Source organism: Ambystoma mexicanum, chromosome 6q, assembly GCF_040938575.1.
Source record: "Ambystoma mexicanum isolate Mex_15411 chromosome 6q, UKY_AmexF1_1, whole genome shotgun sequence".
NCBI lineage: Eukaryota > Metazoa > Chordata > Amphibia > Caudata > Ambystomatidae > Ambystoma > Ambystoma mexicanum.
The window spans coordinates 271,807,819-271,834,963 of NC_090937.1; the positions used below are offsets into that span (position 1 = coordinate 271,807,819).

Consider the following 27,145-nt stretch of genomic DNA (forward strand, 5'->3'; position numbering starts at 1 on the left):
CTTAAGTAATGGCAGGTTTCCTAGGGATTTTTTAGCCCTTCCACCAGTCTGTTGCAGGTTTAACCAGGGTCCTCTTACACTGTGTTGGTTTCGGTGGCGTATCCTCGCTGCTTCTTTTTTCACCTCCTAACACTTCTCTAACCTCGGCCTTCACACCTTATGCAGTCTCTACCACCACTTTCCAGCTATTTGCGACCTTTGCCTTAGAATTACTACCACCTGTGTCTAGAGCAGGGTCTTTTTATAAGGTGCTGATCCCTCCTTTGAGGCTTGCTCTTGGTAAGGGTTTACATCTGGTCCGTGGTATTCAGTGGGGTTGGTAATTCAGGTGGACCATTTAAGGTATATCTGCATGCGATATAGCATTCTGGGGGCGGACCGAGCCATGTCTGCCACCTTGGATTTGGTTCTTTCCCTTGTTGTCTGAGTTGGAGATCCCAGTGTGGTTAGTGTGACTCTGGGGTTCTCTTTGTTCATGGTGAGTGTTAGTACAAGGCAAGGTTTCCAGGTTTTGTGGAACAGAAGCTTATGTAACTATACCCCAGAGCCACTCTGCAAAACCTGCATGGACTGCAGTGGCGGTCCAGGCAGATGCCCAATTTTCTTGAGCGGCTCCACCTGGGACAAGAAACTACCTCAGAACTCCAAAGGATATATCGGTTGGGCACCGAAGACCTGTGTCTCCTTTTTGAGTAGGTCTTGGCTAGTTTAAGACAGCATGTTGCCCTAAAGAGACCATGCTACTTAACTAGGGGAATCCATGCATGTGAACTTGTTCCTCATGCATCCACCAGGTTTTAGGGTGAGGCATCGTTATTGGCCCCCCAGTAAAGGGTAGGTGGTGATCCTTGCCGCCAGATGATGTTGGAGCCCAAGGGAGAGTGGTCACGGGATCCTCTCAGTACTACCTAGGGCGCCTCATCCACTGTGTTGGAGGGAAGGTGGGGCACCTGGCTTGCGTGTTCATGTATAAATAGTAGAAGTACAGTAGAAGTCCAATGGCCACATGGGCGGGATGTAATCCCCCTGTATTGTACCCTTAGTTGAAGAAACCATCTAAAAACCTTCCACAAACTGATGAGCACAGGAACAGCCCTCTGGCAGCATCTGATTGGACGTGAGCACGGCAGCTGATAGTTCGGGAGAGAGCGTGCAAGTGCGATCTGCTTGGTGGTATCTGGGAGACGCGCTTGACAACCAAAATGGCACCAGAACCTGAATCAGCTTGATTCTTGCCACAGTGTAATGCAAACGGAACACATTAGCAGCAGCTGAAGTCCGCGCGGGAGAACCGCTCCACCAGGTAGGAGTGGCCACTGCGAGTTTCTTGACTCCTATGAGAGTAGTGAATAGTGAGCTGTTTGACAATGGGATAGGGAGCTAAATTGGGGATTGCTGAAGATAGAGGGGGCAGAAGAGAGGCAGAAAGCAGAGGCCAGGAGTTGGAGCGAGAAGGTAAAGGAAAGGTGCAGAAGGAGAGAGGATGTTGCAGGGAGAGCAAGAGGAAGGAGGAGAGTGCAATCCAAGAGAGGGGTGGAGGAACATTATAGAGGAGACTTCAAGGGAGAGGTTGTTGAAGGTAAGTAGAAAGAGGAGGATTGAAGAGAGCCACACAGTGCATGTTTGTCGAAATAGCACAGAGGAAGTGGAAAGGTGACAGTGAAAGGTTTTGGAAAGTACAAATTGAAAGGTCAGTGAAAGAAATGGCAGGAGGGTGGTAGAAACATCAAAAGAGAGGTTGGAGAGGCCTCTGTAAAGAGGAATTCGTGAAAACAGCAGAAATTTGTTTGAAAAAGGACATGTCATGAAACAAAAGGAGGCAAGCCTTGCACCTAAGCAGGGAAAGCCCTAGAGGTACCAGCATGGAGTGAAGCGGCAAAGAGGTACAGAAGGAGATTCAGATTAGAGAAGATAGGAGGATCAGGATAAGCACAAGATCGATGCAGCCATAGGGATTAGAAGCAAGGCCAGGTTCTTGGGAAATGGAGGTGGCGATAAGGCGGAGGTTAAGCGCAAGGACAAGGACAGATTACCAACCTCCTGGTCGATGCCATGGGGTTTTTGCCAGCAACTACCGTTTCCCGCTTCTACATTTGTTCAGGCCTAGAGTGGGGGAGAATGTGGGCCTGGGAGAGCACAGGGCCGATACACAGAGGACTGGAACTCTGAGCTGAGGAGTTAAGAAAGAAGTGAGGGGAACACTTAAAACCCCCAGGACTGTTAACAGCTGTTAACTGACCATCTACCCAAGGAAGGGAACTTGGACTGGTATTGACCAATTGAGGTTCACATTGTTGAACCAGGAGTAGTCATCCCTCTGCTAAAGCTTGCACTTTCTTAGTTTGAACCAACTCTGGAATACACTGTATCAAATCTTGCTTTAACAATACTTCTCCATGTCTACCTTGTATTGAAACTACTGAGCTTCGGGACACCTGCTTATGTATTTAGCCCTTCCGGTTAAGTAGAGTATGTCTTGATCCATTTTGGCCATACATTCAATGGATTGCATTCTCCCTCAGATTCCTCATCCGATAGATATCCATTCTAGCGTCAGCTGCTCTGAAGCTTTTTATACAGGGGGCGTAGTACAACTCTACTGTCAATCCTCTCTTGAATTCACCATGCCTCTCATCGATTATGGATGTGATGTCGGCTGACGTACATATAACACGTCACTACTCCCCCATACCTCAGTTCCTTTTTCCCGCATGCTCAGTCTGCTGCTATTCAGAACGAGTCTCATGAAAGAAATTCAAAATTTGACAAGATTGTTCTATTCAATCGATTTTGTCAATGTGTCGGCTCCTAAGGCGCCTGGGTTCAAGCATTGTCAGGACTGTAATTCCAAGATGTCGGTCACCGGCCCACACGGCATCTGCGTCTGGTGCCTCGGTAAATATCATGTTGTCAAGGATTGAGGTTCTTAATGAATTCCAAATAGTTGAGGGAGCAATCGGCGAACTAGCACTCGGGCGGCCCTCGTCGAAATCTCCTGCTCGTTCCACTGCCGGTTGTCATGACAGGTAACCGTGAGCCCCACACTCAAGAAAGCGGACAGGCATCGGAAGAAGACCAAGAAAAGGTTGCATTCTCGAAGCAATTCACTGTCCTAGTTTTTCCATAAGAAAAATCAACGCCACTGACGCAGGCACAACTCCAATTCATCGGAAGAACGCAGCAAGACCTGCCCGAAGCCGGGCGCGTTGAAAGTGGAGTGGGAGGCTTTCAAGGAGCAGATGTTCCAAATGTTTAAAATGGCCGCAGCTGGTACATCACCAGTGTCGATGCTACTGCCGCCCAAGCACCAGTTGCGCCTGGTGTTTCCCACGCCAAGGTGACCAGGTCCGGTCCGATGCCCTCATGCTCGACCCTGACTGCAGCAAAACCGGTCTTAGCACCGTTAGAGCTGGGAACGTTGACAGCCGATTATCTTTTGTCCCCGACTCGCGCTCGATATTCTTCAACACTGTGCAGTCAATTTTCAATGATGAGGGGGACCAGGTGCATTTTGGCTTTGGCCCTGATTTCTTTACCGACCAGGCTGATTTGGTTGCTCTTACTGAGGGGCTCCATGATGAAAGTGGGTTGGACAAATCTGATCACCTCAAATTGCAGCAACCTGCTCACATGGATACCCTAATGCTCAATACTGAAGAGCGGTTGAGATGGTGGTTGAGGCTTTAGGCTTGGGCTCTCCTGCAAAGCACTTATCGGCCTATGACCTCCCGAACATACTGGACAAAGGTCCTCAAACGGAAAAAGCATTACCCTTTAATGCTGCCATTGCAGATCCCTTTGCTACACTGTGGTTGAGGCCTTGCTCCACTCCAGCTGTGGATTCGTAGTTTACTAAAAAAGTATAAATCAGTGAGGGGGATCTTGCCTTTCCTTTCTTAACAACCAACGCAAGAAGGTTTAGTGGTACAAGCCGCTACAGTGAGCTCCAGACTGGCCACTTCTACCTCTAATTTCCCCACGGATAAGGAATCTAAGAAAACATATGCTGTAGTCAAGAAAATCTTCGCCTCCGGCAGTATCGCCCTAAAAGCTGTGAATGCATCCTGTGCATTTGTCAAATACTCCCACGGGCTGTGGAGGCTTATAGAAGAGGCAGCAGAACACATCCCTGCTGGCCAGACAAAGGATGATTTTCTACAACTAGTTTGAGATGGCAAAGAGGTAACTTGCTAGAACTGCATTTGAGCTGGACACTGCAGATTGCGTGGACCGGGCAATGGGATTGTCTACTATGCTGAGAAGGTCAGCCTATCTGCATAGTTCGGGGTTCTCGCCAAATGTCCAGGCTAAGCTACTGGACATAGCTTTTGACGGCGAGCACCTGTTCTGCCCAAAGACTGATAAGTCCTTGGAGAATTTCAAGGACTCAAAAATAGCTTCCAAATCTCTGGGTCTCGCTGTGCAGCAACCTCAAAAGCAATCGTTCGGGTTCTCTTCGAGAGGAAGAGGCTATAGATGGTACATTCTGTTTGGAAAGAGGGCACAAGCCAGGTCAGGGTAGAGGCATTTCTTGTGTCCCAGGCAGGGCTGGGGGCTCTCTAGGGGCCAGCAGACAGTGTGTTAGGGAGAATTCTCTGTTTAGGCTGAATTTCCTAACCTAGTGAGTCCCCCAGCAGCTTTGCTGGATTTTTGGGGTTTATTTTTTTCTCCTGCCAAGAGTGAGACTCTTTTACCCTCACTCTTGGGCATGATTTGAGTGTGTTTCTTTGAATCTAGATGTGTTTAATGGGCTATGGGGTCTTTTACTCCATAGGGCTTCATGTGTTTTTGTAATGTGTGTTACACAGCACCCTCAGTGTAGTGACACAGGGGTGTCATAGTGACCCCCCAGTATAGACTCCATACACTGGAACTGACTACTGTCTCCCAAGGCATGTAAAGTCACCATCGACTTTACTAGTCTTAAATTCTGAACAGAACCAGTACAAACCATCATATTGTGGACGTACTGGCTGGGGATATTCAATTGCCCATGGGTCTGTTAGTCGAGGGGGCACGTCTCTGTCCCCCCTGATCGAGTTTTGGCTGGTGGCAGTGGATACTACTTTTTATATTCAACCGCGAATATTTTCCTATGGGATTTCCCATTGTTTTAGGCAACTACCTTTATTTAATTATTTACGGTAGCCTCGAACATACTGCCGGTTTATTTAATTAATATTAATTCTCCGGTTGGTATTTTTTGCCAAAACTTGATTCTAAAATGGCGTTTGTGTTCTCTTCTGTGAATCCAACCCAAGTCGAGCCCTTTTTTCCACTTTTTGGCGGGCTTCTCCACAGAAGCCCTCCAAAGTGGTGCCACTCTGTCTGGGGGTACTTAGGAGGGGTGGAGGGAAATTTAGGCACCCTGGACTGAGTTGCCTAGGCAACTCAAGTTGCACTCCATCCTGATTGGCCCAAATGGTGAGCCGGCAGGCTCACCACTTAGCATGTTTGATTGACAGCTATGCTGAGTGAATGGGAGTTTGCTGCATAAAAGCAGGGCTTTGGGGACTGGAACTTCAGATGTCACCACAGGACCTAAGAATCCGACGAGGGAGAAGCTGAGCCGACCTGCCACGACACCACCACCGGTGGAGCCCTGCTGGACTGCCTCACCACTTTTCCCAACGACAGAGGGGATCTCCCGCCGGAGAGTCTTTTTCCTTTGACTGGTGGGGATAACCAGTTTCACCGTCTTTTTGCCTTCCCGACGTACCTCGTGGCCGCCTTGCCCTTGCCAAGCACCCCGGCAACCGGGATACCACGTTTTACCACGACCGCGAAACAAAGGTACCACCTTTAACCAGAAAACGCTGCGGCTGGTTTCTGCCCTGGTAGTGCAACGACCTTCATCTTACCTCCAAGTTGAGATCTTCTCATCCCCTGGACGACGACGTAACTTGCACCTACTACCAGGAACAACTGCCACCGCTGAAGGATCCTTCCCACTTAAGGTACTGTGTCCCGCCTGGCTTCCCTTGCTACCGACTGTACGGGGTAGACTTAGCCCCCGGTTTTCGAACCTGGGTTAGCCTGGGACACCCTGGCTAAACTTTCCTAAGCCTCTCTAAACTCTTTTTGAACCCTCTGCAAGACTTTCTAAGCCTAGTGTAACTGTGTGATCTTGGGCGCATTTGTGCTCTGCTCTCTCTAAGAGTGGGCCCAGCCTTTGGACTTTGGCTCACCAGTGACTTTTGCTCTTCTGCCTTGCTAATAGTGTTCCTGAATCTTAGAGTGGTGTACCTTTCCATATTCTGTCTTTTTCCCTCCCTTTCTCACAAACTTATTGGAGTGCAATCTAGTTAAGCGCTCACCTCTGTATGAAAATAAGTGGTGTTTTACTGTGACTTATCTGATAAGGAGAAAGGGGTGTATATATTACAATATTAACTGTGTTTAGAATATTTTACAATAAGAGTGCTGGAGTGTTTCAAACTGTGTGTTTTTAAATAAATAATTATATACTTTGATACCAAAGCTCTGGTCAGTGTTTGCTTGTATTATTGTATCTGAGTGCCTATTGTGTATACTTTGCATACTGCCTAACTCTTCTTGAGGGAAGTCTGACTGCTCAGCCACAGCTACCAGATAAATCTGGGTAGTGCAGACTGCTACGAAGTGGGTTTACTGCCAACACCTGGAGTCTTAAATCTTTTGCAGTGTTCCCTAAGGGAACTGCACAGGTTTCTGCCTAACACAGTGGCAGCTGCGGAGGGGGCGTCGTCGCCCGCTAAGCCGCTTTGAGTTCGCTCCTCATGTGTTTCTCCAGTTGGAGGGAGATTTTCCGAGCACTTGCCTCAGTAGAAGGGGGTAACCTCTGATGCTCGGGCATTGCAGCCCATCAAATGGAGGTGCTGTCTACCATTCTTAAGAAAACCACCGAACAGACCACCCTCCGTCCCCCTCAACAGCAACCAGAACAGGAACTCCAGGAAGAACTACAAGCCCTGTTATGTAAAGGTGCCGTGGAAGAGGTGCCTTCCGAGCAGAGATGATCGGGCTGGTATTCCCGTTATTTATTGGTGCCCAAGAAAGGAGGAGAACTCTTACCCATTTTGGACCTTAGAGCCTTAAACAAGTTCATGAAGAAAGACAAGTTCAAGATGGTGACATTGAAAGAAATTCTCCAGGCTCTACAGTCTCAGGACTGGTTGGTGTCTCTGGATCTTCAGGATGCTTATTTTTATGTGCCTTTACATCGGAAGCAGAGGCGTTTCCTGAGATTCATCATCGGGGACACGCATTACCAATTCAAGGTGCTCCCCTTTCATCGACCCTCTGCGCCCAGCTGATGGCAGTGGTGGCGGCGTACTACTGGAGAGCTGGTGTTAATGTATTCCCAAACCTGGACGACTGGCTGATCCGAGGGAAGTCTCTGCAGCAGGTTGCGACTCAGCTCGAGGAAACCTGCTTAGTGCTTAATGAGTTGGGCTTCTCCCTAAACTTTCAGAAGTCCCATGTTACATCAACGCAGAAGCTCCAGTTCTTCGGGGCAGTCCTGGACGCACAGTGGGGAAGGCTTTCCGCCCCCCCCCCCCCGAAGAGTCACAAGTGTCAGGCAAATGGTTGTGCTCTTCCAGAACTATGACAGCCTACCAGCACTTGGTTCCTCCTCCTCTTAGGTCTCATGGCTTCCTGCACCAGAAAAATGCGAGAGGCCAGACTGCGCATGCAGTCTCTGCAGTGGCTATTGAGGGATCAATGGTCCCAGTACTTCAATATCATGAAGGACATTCTCAAAGTGTCGAAGTGAGTGGGCCAGCAGAGGAAACATGAGGACGAGGGAACCCTTTTGGCCTCCGTGGCCCCAGGCGCAGGTGGTCACAGATGCGTCATTGAAGGGTTGGGATGCTCACTGTGGGGACCTGAAGGTGAGCGGCCTTTGGTCACCAATGGAATGCCAGTGGCATATCAACAGGCAGGAATTGAGGGCGATAAGGTAAGCCCTGATGTCCTTTTTGCCCTCCCTCAAGAGGAAGCACGTCCTTGTTCTGACGGACAACACAGTGGCCATGCATTTTAAACAAACAGGGGGGTTTGGTATCTGCCCCTATGCAAGGAGGCACTGCAACTATGGTTCTGTTTGCTAGAGAACCAGATCTCTGCTTCATTTGGCCATCTAGCGGGAACAGAGAACTGGCTGGAGGATCCTCTGAACAGGCAGAGCACTGTCTCATACAAGTGGGAGTTGTTCCAGGAAGTTCTTGAGGAGATCTTCGCTCAGTGAGGTACCCTCACAGTAGATCAGTTTGCAATGAGGTTCAACAAGTATTGCAGACCTCCACTATGCTTTCCCTCCGATACCTGTCATCCCGTGGCTTATCGGAAGGTTGAGATTTCGAGCCACCATGATCTTGATCACACCGGATTGGGCGAGAAGAACATCATACTCAGAACTCCTGGACTTGGCCATCTACCCACCTCTGGTTGCCCCGACGGCCGGACCTCCTATCGCAGTAGGAAGGTCGGATGCTCCACCTGAACCCAGAACCCCTACACCTACATGCGCGGCTCTTGGAATGAGATATGGTGACTGGGATCTCTCAGAAGAGGTACTTGAAGTGCTACTTGCTGCATGCAGATATCTACCAGATTTCTGCACTTGTGCAGATGGGTAAGATTCGAGGCGTGATGCAGGGTAGATTCTATCGCTTGTCCCACCACCACAGTGATGGTGTTCCTTCTATCGCTAGCCTCCTCAGGTCTTCAGGTTGGTACAGTCAAAGGCTACTTGGCGGCTTTGTCAGTTTTTAAGTGATCTCTGGATCAAGGATCCTTCTTCATTGTCCCAGTTAAGACTCAATTCCTGAAAGGCCTTGTAAATAGGGTTCCGCCTACCCTGTTTGTGGTTCCAAATTGGGGCCTAAACTTGATTCTTACATTCTTGCTGGCGGCTCCGTTTGAGCCTATGCACTCATGTCTTGTCAGACTTCTAACTCTGAAAACAGCTTTCCTGATGGCAGTCACATCAGGTAGACATGTAAGTGAGCTGCAGGCCTTATCCTGCAAGCCTCATTTCCTCCAGTTCTTTCAAGAGAAAGCTTTACTCCAGGTACGGCCTAGATTCCTACCTAGAGTGGTCTCTGAATTCCACGTGACCCAGAGCATTGATTTGCCAGAGTTGTATCCTCCTCTGCATCCTTCTAAAGATGTGGAGCGGTTGCACAGTTTAGATCCTAACAGGGCTTTTATGTAGCTATGACAGTGGAATTCAGGCATAATGACTGACTTTTTGTGGCTTTCTCTTTGTCCAGGAAAGGTCAGGCTGTGTCAAAACTGACAATGGCCCTCATTACGACCCTGGCGGAAAGCGACTGACCGGAGCGCCACAGCGTAAATAGCGTTTCCGCCATTGCACGAAGGAGCAAAGTGCGGCCCATTCCGACCCATCGGGCACGAGCACCACGCCACGGCGGAAGTGCAAAGTCCGCGATGGCGGAAATGACCCCAAAACGGCCCACACCGCCGCCGTACGGCGCCCTAGGTGCAATACCGCCACCCCTCTCAGCGGTCACCGCAGTGTGCGCCTACCGGAAAGTACGGTGACCGGAAATATACGGAAACGGAAGTTAAAACATGGGCCCGGAACGGGAAACATCCCGGCGTACACCTATAAAAACACTAAAACGACACAACCACTAAAATCACTACCCTGAAACACACCCCAACCCGTCAACCACCCTAGCGAAACCAAGAAAAATGGGAAAAGTAGCGAAGAAAGCGTGCGACCGCAAGCGGCAGGTCCACTTCTCCCGTGAGGAACTCACCGTGCTAACAGAGACCCTCCAGGAGAATGCTGCCGTCGTCTTCTGCACGCAAATGACCAGGACGGCACTTGCAAACAAGAAGGCCATATGGGCTCTGGTGGCACAGCGGGTAAGTGCGGTGGGGACCGCACCCCGCACCCCACAGCAATGCCGCAAGCGATGGGACGACCTGCGGATACGCGTCCGCAGCATACTCTCTGCCAACCGCAACATTGCCACAGCCACCGGGGGAGGTCCTGAATCACCCATCAAGTTGACCCCCTGGGAAGAAATCTGTGCCTCCACCATCGGAATGGAGAGCATAGAGGGAGTCGGAGGGATGGAGAAAGGAGTGCAGACATCCGAAGATTCAGGTAGGTGGGCCAGATAAAACAATGCCAAATCCACACAGTCCATCCATGTGAAGTACCATGCGTCCACATAGTGCAACAGAAACACATGTCCAGGAGAACGTCCACACACATCGGCCTGATAGCGCACGTTAAAACCCACAATAAATACATAAATAATTAAAAACCCCTAATACACGCACTACACGTGCAGCAGGCACACCCTAACTGCAGGCTGCCAAACAACTGCACCCTCACTCCACACACAAATCAAAGCACCTCCAAGGCCCCGACCCAAATCACCCTCAGGTACCACCCCAAAGCATGTGATACAATGCCATTCCAATTCCCACAGACCCATCAATAACCCTCGCCCTCCTTTACTCCACCACAGGGTCCGATCCAAACGACGAGCTACAGGACACCCCTACCAGCACACCTGCAAAGAGGGCCAAGACCAACGGCCAGAGACCCTCCACCTCAGCTGCACGCATCAAGACACGGCAGCAGCACAAATCAGGTGGCAGCACAGAGGAGGGAACATCAACAGGCACCCCAGCAGCCAGCATGCCCACAACACCACCACCACAGGTCCCCCCAATGGATGCCACAGAAGGCACTGCCTCTGGTGGCAGCAGCACCATAGGTGACACCCCATTGATGGCAGCATGCTCCGACACAGAAAACGGGGATGCCGAAGTCAGATCCATCCATGACCTGTCCCAATCCCCCTGTCTGTCCCATCCCGTACAACATGAGGATACCACGCAGGGGCACCCACAAGACGACGACTGGCCATCCCCCACAAGCCCTGTGGCAAGGCAACATGAGGACAACAGCCCCTCTGTGACACCCCCGCAAATGGCCATGGCCCAGCAGAGGCAACAGTCCCTCGACCAGTTGATCGAACAACAGCAGCAACTGGCCACACTCCTCAAGGACCATGCCGATGAATGTGGGGGCACTAAGGCAGACATAGAAACATCAACTGAGACACTTAGGGCAGAAATGGAGAGAGGTACAGAGACGCTAAGGGCACAAATTGAGAGAAGCACCGAGAGCCTGAGGGGGGAACTGCATGCGACGTCCAAAGACGTATGTGCCGAACTTGCCGCAGTGCGCCGTGTGCTCACTGAGCTCTCGCAAACCCTTAGGGACATGCATGGACGTGAGCAGGCAGACACATCATCCGTTGCAAGTTCCGTCCAGGGCAGCCCCCAACGTAGATCTGGAAGGAACCTGCGCTCCACAGGCAGGGGTGCCCCTGATACCCGCAGAGGGGGCTTGCAATAGCGACAGCCCACTGACAATGAGCATCTTTGGACACTGGTGTTCGGGGGGGAGGTAGGAGGGTGGAGGGGGTGTGTTGGGCTCACTTGGGTGGCGGGTCGATAGGGTGTTCAACATGACATCACATATGCCATAAAAAGTGCACGATAAACCAATGAGATGTGTGGACATTGATCTTTGTGTACTAGGCCATCATAGGCGTAGAGTCCATATTGTGCATGTCCCAGACACACGCAGTGCCACGAGTCCCGTGTCCATGTATCAGCCACCAGGCGTGAGTGCTAGAAGCATACATCAATGAGATGCTGACGAATGTCACGGGCCTCCGGTGCCTCGCAGACTCCATGAGGTGCTGCCACATCCCCACCCTCATCATGACCATCATCAGGTGCTTGCAGTTCTGCGTCAGGGGGCATGGGCACATTTCTACGTACGCACATGTTGTGGAGCATGACACATGCCATGACCATCTTTGCAACCTTCTCATGGCGGTACAGGAGTGCCCCGCCAGACCTGCTGAGGCAGCGGAAACGGCCCTTCAGTAGGCCGAATGCCTGTTCTATGACTACACGGGTACGTGAGTGGGCATGGTTGTAGTCCTCCTCATGCTGGTCCCGTGGGTTCCGGACTGGTGTGAGGAGCCATCTCTTCAGTGGATATCCAGCATCACCTGTATGTGGACGAGAAACGTATGATGTGGAATGCCATTGATACGTACGCACACCCCCCCCCTTCCTGCCAGGTCATTGCCAATTCACATACCCCACATCATCATGCATGTAATGAGACTCACCGAGTAGCCAGGATCTGTTCCCTGCGTGTCGCTCCATGTAGCGTGGTATTGTAGAGTTCCTCAAGACCATAGAATCATGGGTTGATCCAGGGAATCGGGCACAACAATGTGTAATGATCCTGTTGGAGTCACACACCATTTGTACATTCAGGGAATGAAATTGTTTTCGGTTGCGGTACTGGGCCTCCATGGCATGTGGGACGACCAATTCAACATGGGTGCAGTCGATGGCACCAATGCAACCCGGTATGCCGGCAAGTGCATGGAATCCCACTTTTGTGTTGGTAATTTCCTGCTCCGAGCGTGGTAGAGAGATGTAGTCGTCTGCGTGCTGCAGGAGGGCATCGAGCACTTGCAATAGTGTCCGTGAGAACAGTGGCTGAGAAATGCCATGCAACTGTCCGACTGTGTGCTGGTAGGTGCCTGTGGCCAGGAAGTGTAGTACAGACACCACCTTCAGTAGGGGTGGGATGGCGGTTGGGCTATCTATCATGCTGACAAGGTCAGCCTGTGTCATGTCCACAATGGCGGCTATGGTGTCCCGGTCCAGACGGTAGAGGGTGTGGATCTGCTCATCAGTGAGGTTGAACGGATGTGCTCGGAGGCGTGGTATTGCGGGCTGCCTGCGTGGTGGTAGTGGCTGTGCTGGTGGGCCTTGCTGGCCCTGCCTTGGCCTCCTCCTCCTCCTGCGTCTCCTCCGTGCGGCTGGTTGTAGTTGGTGTTCGTCTTCTTCTTGGAGTCGGAGCACTTGCAGTGCTATCAGGTCCCCCAGGGCCAACATCGCGAGTCCTGCCGGTAGCATTTCGGTGTGGTTGTGGGAGGAGACTGGCTGTGCAATTTATGTGTTTCCAGGCTGTATGGCCTCCACCTGTGGTGATTAATTCCACCTGTGCAAACTGCTCTCCCCTTTGGCCGAGCACGTCCCGCGCACAACGCTGCAATTCGGGGAATGGTATCTTGCTATTGCAATCATGTATTTGTACCCGATGGCCGTGTAAGATTGGTTGATATGTTCATTCTGCTGTGGTCCCATTGTTTCCCATACTATCTGTGCAGTCGCGAACAGACTTGTGAAGGGTCAGTGGAACGTAGTACTCGAGTAACGGTGGGCCCTCATGCATCACTGTACCGAGTTGCAACGACGGGCGGGGCGTCCCATTTGTGGGTGAAGGCAGTTGCCATTTTCACACACAGCCGCACTCGATGGAATAATTAGTGATTTCAAACGGCCACAGATGCCTTTTCGACGTGATGTTGCAAATGAGGAATTCGAAGGGCGGCGCTTTCGGTTTCCAGCTAGCGGCGAGGAGATGCCCACAGGTCTGACTGCAAATGTAACGTTCTATTGTTCAATGTCCTTGAGACAGGGCCCATGGCGAGGGAGCAATGATTGATATGAATAGTTTGGGATGCGCAATAGCTACGTGGGCGATGAGGCCGGCCGTTCCCAAATACATGTTACTTCACAACACTGGAATTACGGGCTGGGGCACTGTGGATTTAGCAGGCTGCATAACGCACAGACTCAATGGATGTTTCTAATGTTATGTGAGTAATTATTCAGGCGTTTTGATCCCGGGATGAGGGAATGATGAATGGATGCATGGGCAGGTGATTTGATACAGAGTTTGCCATGTACAGGGCTTCTTGGGATCTATCCGCCTCCCCTACGCTATGTGATGCAGGGCTGCCATAGTGGGACCATCGTCTATCTGGCCTTGTTGAGCCCTCCCTGTCTCGACGCGCCCTCAGACACTTGTGTCCATGCACGTTAACATTCCCATCTGATGGATTCTGTTTTGACAGACGCATGCACAGGTACACTCGTTTGTGATGGTGTTTGCACCTCGATATAGATGGTTATGAGTCGCAAGTGGTTTTGGGGTGGTGATGATCCTTTTGAGTGGGCTAGCATGCATATGGCTGTGGATTTCGTGTGATCATTGAAGTGAGTTGTTCGAATGTAGTTCTGATGGCCATTCTGTTCTTGTTCTTTTCTTTTGGTTGACAGGTATCTCCTCCCCTTTTGCCACTGCCATCTGTATGCCACTCCTGCAGATGGATTTTACTCCCGACACCTGCTGCTTCGTGTTAATCAGTGGAGCAGCATTACGATCTTATGGGACGATCGCCAATGGCCCACATGCCCTTACGCAGTACTGGTGGCTCGGAGCAACATTTCGGCCTTTCAGCTGGACTAGTGCCTCCCCATTGGGTCGGCCCTGCGGTTCTGTGCGCTTCCATGTTGCCTTTTCGTACGTGAATGTGGCTCTGTGTACCATGGGGGAACAGGGCGACACACAGGTAGTGGCTGGTCATTTCTTGCGGATGCAGCCCACAATGGTGATTAGTGTTTTGGAGTTCATGGCCTGATGGCTGTATGGGCTTGGTGACTTTGATGTGCATTAAATTTCTATTCTGATTTGGCCCGTGTAGCGTTTTTCTTTGCAAGTGATGTGGCATATGCCTATTTGGGGGGCGATGTATTGTGAGGAGATCTGCATTGGGTTCCAGCTTCGGGGTTTAGTTGCGTGGTACTGTGCTGGGCGCGTTTGCCTACGAAGCCCAGTGAGGTCAGGGATGGGGGCTGCCAATATGACTGTTTGAATGTTGTCATGCTCAGGGGCGGGGGATTGGGTTTTGTGTAACAGATGCCGGTCAGCCAGGTGGACTGGTGGAATGATGTGATTTTCGGAATATTGCTGGTCACAGGTGCCTGTGTTTGCGTGCGTTTCTTGGTGGGGGACTGTGGTCATGTCCATTGGGATGGCTTCTGTATTCGTGCCATCTGTGCCCTGCAGCTCCCATTGGCCCCTCTTGTGTTTCTTTTGTTCGTTGCCATGCATGGGTGACTTGTACATTTCAATGGTTGCATTGTGACTTCATTGCACCTACGGGGAGTTGTACTTTGTGGGCAGGGAGCAGTGTACAGGCACTCAGTGGGGCCGTTTACGGTTGATTCGCGATGCCGTACTTCTCGCCATGGCGGAATGGTACATTACGCCATGCCTGATGGCGTTAGGTACATGTCCGCTAGGGTCGGAATTGGCGTACCCTTGCGCCATGGTGGTGTTTGCGGTTTGGCATGGCGCGCGCGCGCGTGCTTGGTGCAGTTAGCGTTGGCGTTCACTACGGTGTCGCTAATGGCTTCGTACTTTGCGGTGACGGGTCATAGTCGCACCGAGCGCTATTCGATGGCGGTATTGCATTTCCGCCATCGTTTTCCCCTTTCCGCCAGGGTCGTAATGAGGGCCAATCTCTCGTGGATAACTCGCTGCATTGCAGAGTGTTATCAGAGAACAGGTAAAGATCTGCCACTAGGCATCGGGGCACATTCCACCAGGGGTATGACAGCTTCATCTGCTTTGCAGAGGGGTGTACCGGTAAAAGAAATATGTCAACCAGCAACATGGTCATCGCTCCAACACATTTACCAAGCATTACTGCCTGGATGTAGCACGTGGTTCAGATGCTTGATTCAACAGAGCGGTTTTCAGAGCTTCCTTGTCTACGGGCTTTCATCCCACTTCTGCACTCTTTACTGATTTGGGGAGGGTATCTGATGCGGAATGTGCAGGAGAATGCAATCCACTGAAGGAGAAGTTACTTACCAGTAATGTTCTTTCTATGGATTCGTCACTCGTAGATTACTCATCACCCTACCATCCGTCCCCGCTACAAAAGTGGTCTGCAGTCTGTATATGGTTGTGCTTGTCTAATGGGGTGAGGTTATAAATTGTGATGTGTTAGGCACAGTTTGAGGCCTTTCTGTATTAGTGCTCATAGATAGTGACTTTGAGTGCAATGCTGTTCCTCATTTAAAAAAAGAAAAGGGTTTGTTTGGCTGTTTGTCTGAATCTTTGGATTACTTGTCCGTGTCTAGTGAGCTCTGGGGGAAAAAAGGTGAGTGAGGTACGGTGGCATAGTGACGTGGTATATGTACGGCGGTCGACATCATGCCTGGAGTTGACGAGTGGCATTGTTGAGTCAAGAGAGGATCAACGGCCGATTCGTACTATGCCCCCTGTCAAAAAGGTTTCTGAGCAGCAGATGCTAGAACCGATATCTATCGGATGAAGAATCTGCGGGAGAAGAATCAATAGAAAGAACATTACTGGTAAGTAATTTCTCCATCCAGCACTTTTACAGCAACAAGAGGAAAAATGTTTGTGAAGCACAGTGCTTTGGTGAGCAGGTGGTACAGCGATAGAATGAGGTAGAGGAAATGAAGAGGAGGAGAGGAGAGCAAAAAGCCTAAGAATAGAGATCGAACTGCACTTGCTCCCGCTGCAAGCCTGTAACTTCTAATTCTGCTGCATCATCTACAGGGCTGACAACCTGACGTTCCTATGCTACCTCACTGAGAAACATAGCATCTCTGGAGGCCTATGATCCAGCAGAAGTAAGGAAATGTACAGACTTGAATTTTGCCGGTGCCCGAAGGAGAAAACCAGAAGACAGGTCTTCTCTGTCTACGCTGCAAGACTCTGGAACCTCCTCCCCATCAACATCCGACCCACTCCCTCGCTTCTACAGTTCAGGAAGGAGCGAAAAGACCCTCCTCTTCAAGGAATGGCTCTTCCCTAACACCTAGGTACATACACCATCCACTCCCCACCATACCTGAGACTGAGTGAACTGATTGCCACTGATCCCCCCCCCCCACGCCTCCCTGGTCACTTGTAGACCCTATTGCAGCAAATTGCCCTCCTTCCCATGCTGTTAAATCCCCACTCCCTTGTTCCCCTCCTCAGCTGGTCCAGGCACCATACCAGTGACAAGGGGAAAGAAGCCTATACATTCCAGGACCCAACACAAGTTTGAGTCTGATACCGGACCTCTGTTCAGAGACTCTAGCAGTATAGGCATTAAAAACTCTTTAAACATCAACGACTAAAAGCATTTGTGATAGGGACGGATCATATAATATATACAGGAAGAAAGTATCATTTGGCTTCAGAGGTTACTCAGTGGAGCTAGAATGTAACATTCAGTGACTGACTTAAGAAGAGAGATTTGGAGCAATGTGTAATGTCTGACATATAGCATGAAATATCCTCCTTAAAAGGACTGCTGAATTTGCCCTTTTCAGGCTCAAGCAGAGTTATCATCATCATTGTTTTTTGGTTCTTTTTTCAAACCTACATCTTTACAAGAACACAGAGCTCAACGTGAATGCTATAAGTAAAAACTTATAAACAATTGCACATTTAAACAGCAAACATTATTGAAATATAAACTTGATATAATATGTTCATCTTGAATTAAACATGTATATTTTTGTGATCCCATCTACAAAAAAAGCTTGCAGGAATTGTCAAATTCTTAACTAAATGAGCATGTAGATACTTATAGGTCACCATAGAATGGAGGAAATCACATTTTCTTGAGGCTGGTGTAGGGATGTTATATTTGATCTTTTTGTAATATGGGATGGATAGTCTGTGTACATTGGTGGTGTGTTGTATCACCAAATCACAAGGGGAGAGCACAGCTAATTTCCATTCCTTGCCTTCTTAGCTTTAAATATTCTACTTTTGATTTGTCTGAATCTAGTATCCTTTTTATAACTGTAGCCTTTTTATAATCAAGACATTTCTCGTGGCCATATTCCATCTTCTTGTACAGACAAAAGGCTTCCGCTGTCTTTAGATGTCTAGAATTCAAGTATAACTTCACAATTTAGGACTGCCTAATACATTTCCAAAATCTTTTTCTTTTCTCTGTATTTGAACGACTCAAGAGTCTGCTGCACACTATTGATCAATGGTATCTGCAACCCTTTCACAAGGCGAACTCTAAGAAAGGGCTAGTCCATGCTGACATCCACAACCTTACCGGTCCTAATGACTTTTCAAAATCTGCTGGAATTAGGCTGGTTTCAAGTTCTGTACAGGGCTTGTATCCCCTAATGCCTGCTGTTATAGTGCCGCTAGTTGTGTCTCTTTAAAGATTCAGTACTATATCTGGGTTACATGCTTTCAACCATCTTTGACGATATAAAATGTTCCTGCCATATTGGGCTTCCCTTACCACAAACTTCGACCGTGCATTTTCAAATACAAATTTCCATCATAAGTCAAGCTCAGGTAATCGTATCATGTGGCCTCTTCTAATTTTGCAGCTTTCATGAAAATAGCTCTATTACTAGGCTTTTTGGGGCCCATTCACACAACTGTGTAATTTTTCTATATTGGTTGCAAGTTTCCTAAACTTTGTGAAGGCTTCATAAATGGAGTCTGAGTTTTACATGACTACTGGGGTTCATCCCTTTGGCATGGTGTAATCTGAACAGGGGTGCACCACTATGGTACTAGGGGCACATCAGCAACTGCTTCTATCAAACCTTTCCCTTTTGTAGATATATAAAGAGAATAAAATCAGGACAAGTATGCAACCCTGTTTTAACTGTTTGGACAAGGCAAAAGGCATTTGTGAGCTCCCTCCACTCCCGTATCTGACTCAAGTATTCAAATTAAAATGTGACTTCATTATTATACTTAATAGCTCTTTGTAAAGAGCACATTCCAGAAGAGTCTCCCATAATATGAATCTGTCCCCTGAATCAAATGTTGTGGGCAGATCCATAAATGCTAGCCAACATATCCCTACCTACCCTTTCCTTGCATACTTTTCTGTCAATAGCTCCAAGTTGAAATACTATTTGGTTTTTCTCATTTTGTGCCTTAAACCACACTAGCTGTCTGTTTGACAACACATAGTTATCCTAAAACCGAACTGATCAATATGAGCTTTCTCAGTGCTTTGATAGTAAAATCAATCAGTTATTGGCCTGTAACGTGAGTTGTAAGCATTTTATGTTGGCTCATTGGCAAGAGTGCTTAGTCATGGCTTGGTTTCTGATTCTATTTTACTGTTTATATCCTCAAAGCTCAAAACAGTTTTACATTTTTTCCTACTCTTCGACTTGGGCCCTGAGGTATTGGCAACAGTGATAAAAGCTAACCTGCACATCTGGATCATCACGTTGGGCGGAATGGATTGCAGCGTAAGGATATAGGTGGATGGCATTGATGACCTGATCCTTGCCCCTTTTGGTTCAAGGCATTCCATTTCTGCAGTTATTAGGCTCATCACATCTTTTGGGCAGCTCTTTGTCTACAAAATGAAATGGACAGAGACTGTACAAAAACTTTTTCCAACGTTTCCAACTCAGCCATCTTCTGATCAAAGGCTTCGTGAAAAACATGCCTAAGTTTCACGAAATGAACATGAAGTTACTGAGGTGCCATTATCAAATGCCACTGAGCTCACCTAAAAGAATTTGGTGTCAGTCAAAAAAGGCAGCTTTATGTACCTCAACATAGCATGGTAACAAATAATTGTCATATCGTGTCAGAGTGCTATTGGAGTCGTGACAATGACCATGCGACCCCAAAGTGGATAAAAGCTAAATGCTGTTACCCAGTGTACCACTGCAATAAGTGCTAGGGCAAACAGAGACTGATGATGGCACCAATATTAGACACCGTTTAAATAGCCAGATCCTCTTTCATAACTCTTTCTAAATAAGGGCAAGTTAACTGTGGTCCACTGTATGTGGCTAGACACTTGCTTTACTCTGATATTATGAGTGGGGGAATTCTTTTAGAGCCTCAATGTGCTGTAAGGGATCAACATTAAGACTCAGACACAGTGGCATCATGGTGATTATTTAAGACTTGTATTGATCAAATTAAAGAGAGGGTTGGAGAAATCCTACCTATCACTTACTCTAGGAGGGGTTTCCCTGCCTCAAGAAAACCGAGGGGGGGATCCATGTCAGAATGTCCAAAACAACAAATTCTAAGTCCTGTCCAAAAACCTAACCTGCCCCTCACAAACTAAACTCAATACTATGTGAAGCTGATCACCTACAGCTCCTTGCCAAAGTTCCCACATAAAGTTCCAAAGTGTAAAAGAAACCAACAAAGTTCTACCAGTTAAAGGGGTTCTTCCTGTACCCTGGATTTCTTTGCTTTCAATGTTTTTCACTTTCACATTACCATACTCCACAATCTCAAGGGGGTGGCAGGGGTGACTATCCCCCAGAGTTTCTTCCAGTTTACACAGTTCATCAACTCAAGATATACCATTTCTCTCTTGTTCTCCTTTTGGGTTATACCATTCCACAACCTAAAGGGGTATGACCCCTCCCTTGAGATTTTCACAGTTCCATAATTCAAAGGCTCAAGGAGTATGCCTCTCCCCCTGAGCTTTCTTGACTTTCCCACAGTTTACAGACTTCACAGTTTCACAATTCACAGGCTTTCGAGGGGTATGCCTCTTGCCCTGAGCTTTATTGACTTTACCACATTTCATAGACTTCACCTGCAAAAGGGGAGGGAGACTCCCTTCTCCTAGATTGCACACATTTGGGGAACTGCGTCCCCCTTTTCCAAGTTCAGCAATCTTGATTGGGTGTGGGTCCCAGATTCACTGTATGCCTGTTTTACTCTCCTGGCAGGACTTTCTTAATTGGTTCAGTATTTTGGTGTGGTTCCGAGACGTGCACTTCTCATCAGTAATCACCTTCTCTTTTATATAGTTCCAAGATTCTGTTATTATACTTTTCATAAATTGGGTCAGCGACCCCTCTTCATTCATTTTAGTCTCTTTGCTCAGTCACCCCGGTGTCCCAGCTCCCTTGTTTGGGCTTCCAGGTTCATCAAAGGTATGCAAACATCCACCATGAAGTGCCCCGGTGTCCCAACAGGACTCTCTGGGCTCACCAGTTTCCGTCGGCTGCTTCAGCGTCCTTCACATCTCATAGCGGCTGTTAGGCAGAATCCTGTGCAGTGCCCTTAGGGACCGCTACACACAATTAAGACTACAGATGGCAATAAAAGTTTTACCTTTGGTACAAGCCTGTACTACTATGTCAGAGTGGTAGCAGTGGCGGAGCGGCCAGGCCTATCTCAAGAGTATATGAGCAGTAGCAGAGATTACACAAAGGGACCACAATTACTGTGACTCAAGCAAACACTGACTCAAGGTTTTAGGTAAACAATAAAAGAACATTTATTTTTAAACCATTTGTTACAAACACAGCACTTCTATTGAACTTAAATAAAAACCGCACGTTAAATATACTACAACTAACCAATTCACTTTGTACAGTAAGTCTCAAGGTAAGTACCCTGTGTTTGAATGAACCGGTGTTAAGAACAAAACACGTTACCGGGAATACGATTACGATCACTTTTTGACAGTTCGGTGTACTAAATAAACGCGTATCCGTGACATGAAATGCTACCGGGGCAAAAACACACTTAGCACCTGAGATACCCAGGGGGAGTTGGAGGCAAAAATCACAGGCAATATTTTGGTTAGGCAGGCAGAATCAAGAAACACTCAGGGACAGGAGTTCAAAAGTCAAAGGGCCGGAGCCAGGGTCGAAAGATACCGGGGCCTGTTACCGAAGATCACACAGTCAGACAGTTCACGATTCAACGTAGCCAAAAGTACTTCGATATTGTCAATGTTCTGAAGCAAAAGTTATAAGAAGGAGGGAAGACAAGGGCCAGCCTTGGAAATGAAGAAAAGGGATTCACCCAGTTTCCTCAAGTAGAACACAGTACCTTGTTCCAATGGTGCAGCTGGTGCCCTGGCAGTTGTTCCAGTTGGTTTCCCGCAGACCCACGATTCCTGGAGCTTCATTGTGAAGGAGGATGTCTGAAGGCGGTCTGCACCGCACAGGGATGAAGCCGGCAGCAGCGACCAGGAATAAAAGGTGCACTCCTTAAAAACAGGAGAGTCTCTTCAGGTGGCTATCCGGACCACTACAGCAGCGTGCAGCGATTTCCACCAAGGAAGAGGATCCTCTGGCTGTGGAAGATGAGCTGGTTATCCCCACCAAGCTCAAGGGAAGAAGACTCCGGACTGGATCTTCTCTGAGTCGTTGAAGGGAAGATAGCCCAGGACTGCAGCAGGGCTTCACCAGGACAGGGTAGTTGCAGCAGCTGTCGTTCTCTCCGCTTCCCTTCGGTTCCTTGTAGTTCCAGTGGCGACTCTCTGACTTCTAGCCCAAGAGACCTGCCTTGTATGCGAAAAAACCCCATTCACACAGCCTGGCTGTCAATCACCCAGCAGGGGGGTTGTCCAGCCCGGACAACTACCCTGGCCAATCATGACAAAGTGCGACTTGGATTTCCTAGGATACCCTGTGCAGGGGGTGACTACACCCCTCCCTCACATTCAGCCCACCTAGACACCCAGGCGCCTTGAGGAGGGCTTCTGAGCAGAAGCCCGCAAAAAGACAGTGAACAAAGAAGGCAAACCTAGTTTGCCGCGCAAAGTAAGACACAAGAAGGACTGCCTTTAAGAAAAAGAAATGGGGGGAATAAACCCAACCGGAGCCAAAAGAAAGACGATTTGGTCAAGCGGGTTTATGTTCGAGGCTAATATAATAGCTAAGTACAGTACCACGTTTATCTAATATAATCGCGGTAGAAAAGTTAGGATAGATACCACTGCCACCAGCCAAGTCTAAATGTTAAAAATGCTCTAGGAGGTACAGATAAAAAGGGATACAAATTAACCCTTTCCAGTACTCCATGGAAGATGGGGTGTACTGGATCTGTGGTAGATTGACTAAGTAAAGTTAATGGCAACTTTACCCTTTTCTGGGAGATGGTAGTCGCCTCAGAAATGCAGTCGAGGGCAGTCTCAAAGACAACCCTGTGCCACGGCACTGAAGGTGCTGTGTGACACACAAAAAGAAGGGGGCTACTGAAGTGGTGTACTTCAAAGTCCACAATCACAAAAACAGGTAGAAACACATAGCAAAACACAGGTAAGAGTGGGGAAAAAGCTCTCACTCTTACCAAGTGGAAAACAATAAACTCCAGAAGTCCAGCAAAGCTGCTGGGGGACTCACTAGGTGATGGAAATTAGCCATAAATGAGAATTCTCCCTAATAGTGGCTTGCTTGCGGGCTAGGCGGATGTCCTATCTGCTCTCGGGTTTACGCTTTGCCTCCTCCTTCATCTGACAGCTCCTGCTGTCAGTGGCACAAGCGAGGCGAACCTTCCGCTTCCAGACATTCCCAGACGGCACCTCCAGCAGATTCTCCGCTCTGCACTGAGCCTGCTCTCCTTCGGTGTCCCGACCAATGTTGGGAGAAGTGAATCTCCCCTTCTCTTCAGGTGTGGTGTTTTTAAATGTTCCGGCACCTGTTAACCTTTTCTACCAACTAGAGCGCTGTGTTTCCTTTCAGGTTTTAGTGATCTTCGTTACGCCAGTCGTCTTCCTTGTTTCTGTTATCAAGCAAAGGGGAATGAAAATACAGTTAGTGATTGGTCATGACTGGAGGAGGTTCTACACCCACACTACAGTATGTCATACTGGAATAGGGAGGCAAGTGGGTATTGCTAGAGGCGAAAGAAACAGGGAAATGCCTTCCTTGACCTATTGAGTCTACTGCGCCTCCTCAAGGGTTGTCTTCCCTCATGTGCTCCCCCCACAGGTAGCCACCCCCAGGGTCAGAGTCAGGGAGCTTTTGCCTTTCCCTGGCCACCTGAGAGGAGATTCCCCCAGTGAAGTAGTGACGACCTTGCTAGATTTGTCACAGTGCTCTTTGATTAATACTTTTAATCAGGTCATTTTGGTCAGAAAACCACATGGTCATGTGTCAGGAACTTAAAGCAAATAATAAATTGCTAAGATCTGAACAAGAGAACTATCAAAGACTGAATATCACGTTACGAGATGTTATGGCACAGAAATTATAAGACACCATTTCTATTGAATCTCTTTTAAAAAATTAATTGAAGTGCATTGAAAGTTGTTGACTGCAACACACTGCAAACACCAAAGATTGTCAGGAGGGACTTCAGTTTGCATTTCCTGTTGATGAATGTAGCTCCGTCCTGTACAGTTTGCATTGCCTATAGATGATTGGAGCTCCTTCCTGTCCAGCTGGAACTCATTCATCCAAGACTTTAATTTGAATTATGTACACCTTCAGATTTTTATAAAGTTATGCTGGACACTAGGTAAAATTTACAAGGTTGACCCATCCTCCTGAAAATGTGAGCAGAGGCTGGATATGTTCAAGTCCTCATGGATTGCCTTGTTGCTGATATTTGGCTACATGTTCTCACTAGGAATGAATTGACTGCAGGTTGCAAGTTTTAAATGAACCCCACTTAATACGAATTGAGTAGATCCGAATATGGCTTGTAAAACGATGTGAACAGGGATGATATCGGCCTTTACCAGCTACTCATTCTAAGGTACTGGAAATCTGACAGCAAGTTCTGCATCATCAGCATAGGGGATGCCCACTTTAGTGTAGTCTCGCTATACAAAGTGCATGAAGTTTTCATTTCTTGGGTTGTGGTGGACAAGCTGTTTTAGTTACATGCATTTTTCGTCTCCACAACTGCTGCTGAATGGTGGTCCTGTGCTGACTATTCAATATACATTTTAAAAAAGAAACACATTGAGGGTCTTGGGTGCTAGCAGCATTCAGTCAGTTCATTTAATTTAATTAATTTGACTTTTAGTTAGTGTACAGATTAGTGATGGTGAAATGATATTGAGAGACGAGCAAAAGCAAAACTGGTCTGAGCTTGTGACTCTGCTTCTGGAGACAAGTTCAATTCTTGTTGGTGGGTTATAAATTAAAAACACAAACATGTATGCTAGTCTTGCTTGGAAAGCAGTGATTATAACCAAGTAAAATGTATGTTGGTGTTTTTGTTCAATCTTGCGTAACTTTGAGGCTGCTTCCAAATTCAACAAAATGGACATTCCAAAGGTCAATGCCAGATCACCAGTTGATCCCATTTAGTGATAGCCTGATGGGCCAATGGTTACATCTCCAGAAGCCTGTGGGAGAGAGTGTTGGCAAGCCTTCTCATTGGTGGGGCCCAGTACTACAGCAATTGCCAGCTTCAGTCAACTCATGAGCTAGAGAAGGAAGTGACGCAAAACTCCACCTTTGTGTTTACGGCCTTAAAAACTGAGAGCCATTAGCAGCAGTCAAATAGCTATATAGAAAGTTAGCAGAAAGAAGCCTCGTCGGGCCTCTCCTGCCATGTCCTGCAACTCGCCATTTCTGGTCAGACTTTCTGTCTAAGAAGCATGAGTTACCTCAGTAAGACTTCCCACAAGTCTTGCTCCTGCACTGCTGGGTGCAAAGGGAGTGCTAGGACTCTGGTAGGTTCCAGTCAAGCTACACAGATATTTTAGCTGCTTGGGATACACAAATGAGGGTACAACTCAGCCTGTGAGGGATGTGAGTGCAATTCTCTGAACATGTAAACCAATTAAATGTATATGTGAAGGAGTAACATTCTTCGAAAGGTTAAGTATTATTTTACGAAACTGAGTCTCAGTGATGCTAATGGATACACTCCCAGTTTGACAATCCCAGCATACTCCCAGCTTGACATTACCAATTTGCACAATTCCATCCAGTATATTCCAAGTTTCACTATCCCATTGTATTTGACAACCACAGTAAACCTCAGTTTGATAAATTCAGTAAGCATCCAGCCTGACAAACCCCTTGTACTAATACATTGAAAACCTCAGTATTTTCTCAGTTTGAATAATTTTGAACATACCAGCATTAGATATTTAGCACGACTACTCCAGTATACTCCCTCCAGTTTGTGCAATCTGGTTTTATTGCACAACCCTAGTACATTTCCATTTTGTGGACATTTCATTATATTTCTAATTGTACATATAGTTTGCAGGATCCCAGTGTATATGTATCAACTCTGGACAGTTCCAGTGTACAGCCAGTTTGACAATCATGGCACATACATAGTTTGCAAATCAAACTGTACTCTGTTTTATGGCCCCAGTGTGCTTTTTCTTTGCACCAGCCAGTATATTGGAAATAAAACAAGTAGAGTATTTCCCAGTGTTTTCAGTATCCCAGTATACACATTTCCAGTATATTCCCAGTTTACCATTATGCAATAGCAAGTTGCAAACTCCCAATTCATCCGACATAAAATGTAATATTATGTTTGTTTAGCACACTCCATACTCTTGCGTCCCGTCCCCTTTCCTCCATACTGCATGGGCGTCCCTTCCAACGGATGGGAGACAGAACCTTTTTCACCAAAAAAAAAACCTTCTTTAAATTTAGATGGGCTAGGGGGTGCGGCCCTGGGAGCATACGCTCCCCTGACTTTTCCACGGGAACGGGCTGATTTCACCAGCGCTTCTGGGTTTGGCTTCGGCCATGTAATACCACGCGCTCTTCCCTGAATTCTTCTTCTATCTTTTTGTTTTCTCTTTGTCATTCAGGTACTCGGTCCTCCGGCGTCACGCTCCTCTCCGGCGCATGTAGACTTCAGCGGGCTTCAGCAGGTGTCCAGCCTGCGAGGGTCTCTTCCCTACGTCTGCCCCCACGCTCTTTGCCTTCGCTGCCTTGGCCCTGACCACGGCTGGCAAGGTTGTACTACGTGTGATGCACTGGCTCCATGCGCACTGAAAAACAGGCTAGCTAGGTAGAGGGAGCTCTTCGATAAAGATCGCCTCCAGAAGACTTGAAAACATTTGTCAAGCAGAGATCGAGGCCCAAAGGGGGGGCTGCTATTTTCCATTGCAACCCGTAAGGGCGACTCCATCCCAAGGAAACGGCCAAGCTGGAGGTACCTCTCGGGTTCTAATAACAGCACACGCACTGAGGCTAGTCCAGCTACCGGCCGAGGGGTCGTCAGATCCTTGCGGAATCAGTGCTGAGGGACTACAAGGTTCTTTTACCGGGTGTTCACCCAAGGGGCAACGTCATAGTACCGTCTCAATGTCCGAGGGGGCGCCTGTATGCAGCACTACTGGCGACAATGCCGTGGGCAACACATCTTCCAGGCCAAGACCTGAGGTGCAGGGTAGGTCTCATGCTCCACCACCAAGAGTCTTGGAGGAGGCCGGGCTCAGGAAGCCATGCGCCACGACTTCGGCACGCAGCTCGACAAAGTGGCCACCGCGCCAGAAAA

General features: G+C 48.1%; 1 protein-coding gene across 2 annotated transcripts in view; it reads left to right on the plus strand.

Annotated features, from left to right (window-relative positions):
• The window catches only part of HERC3 (HECT and RLD domain containing E3 ubiquitin protein ligase 3), a 1,960,519-nt gene that overhangs the window by 1,789,645 nt on the left and 143,729 nt on the right, over nt 1-27,145 (plus strand). The gene's annotated exons all lie outside the window — the stretch shown is intronic.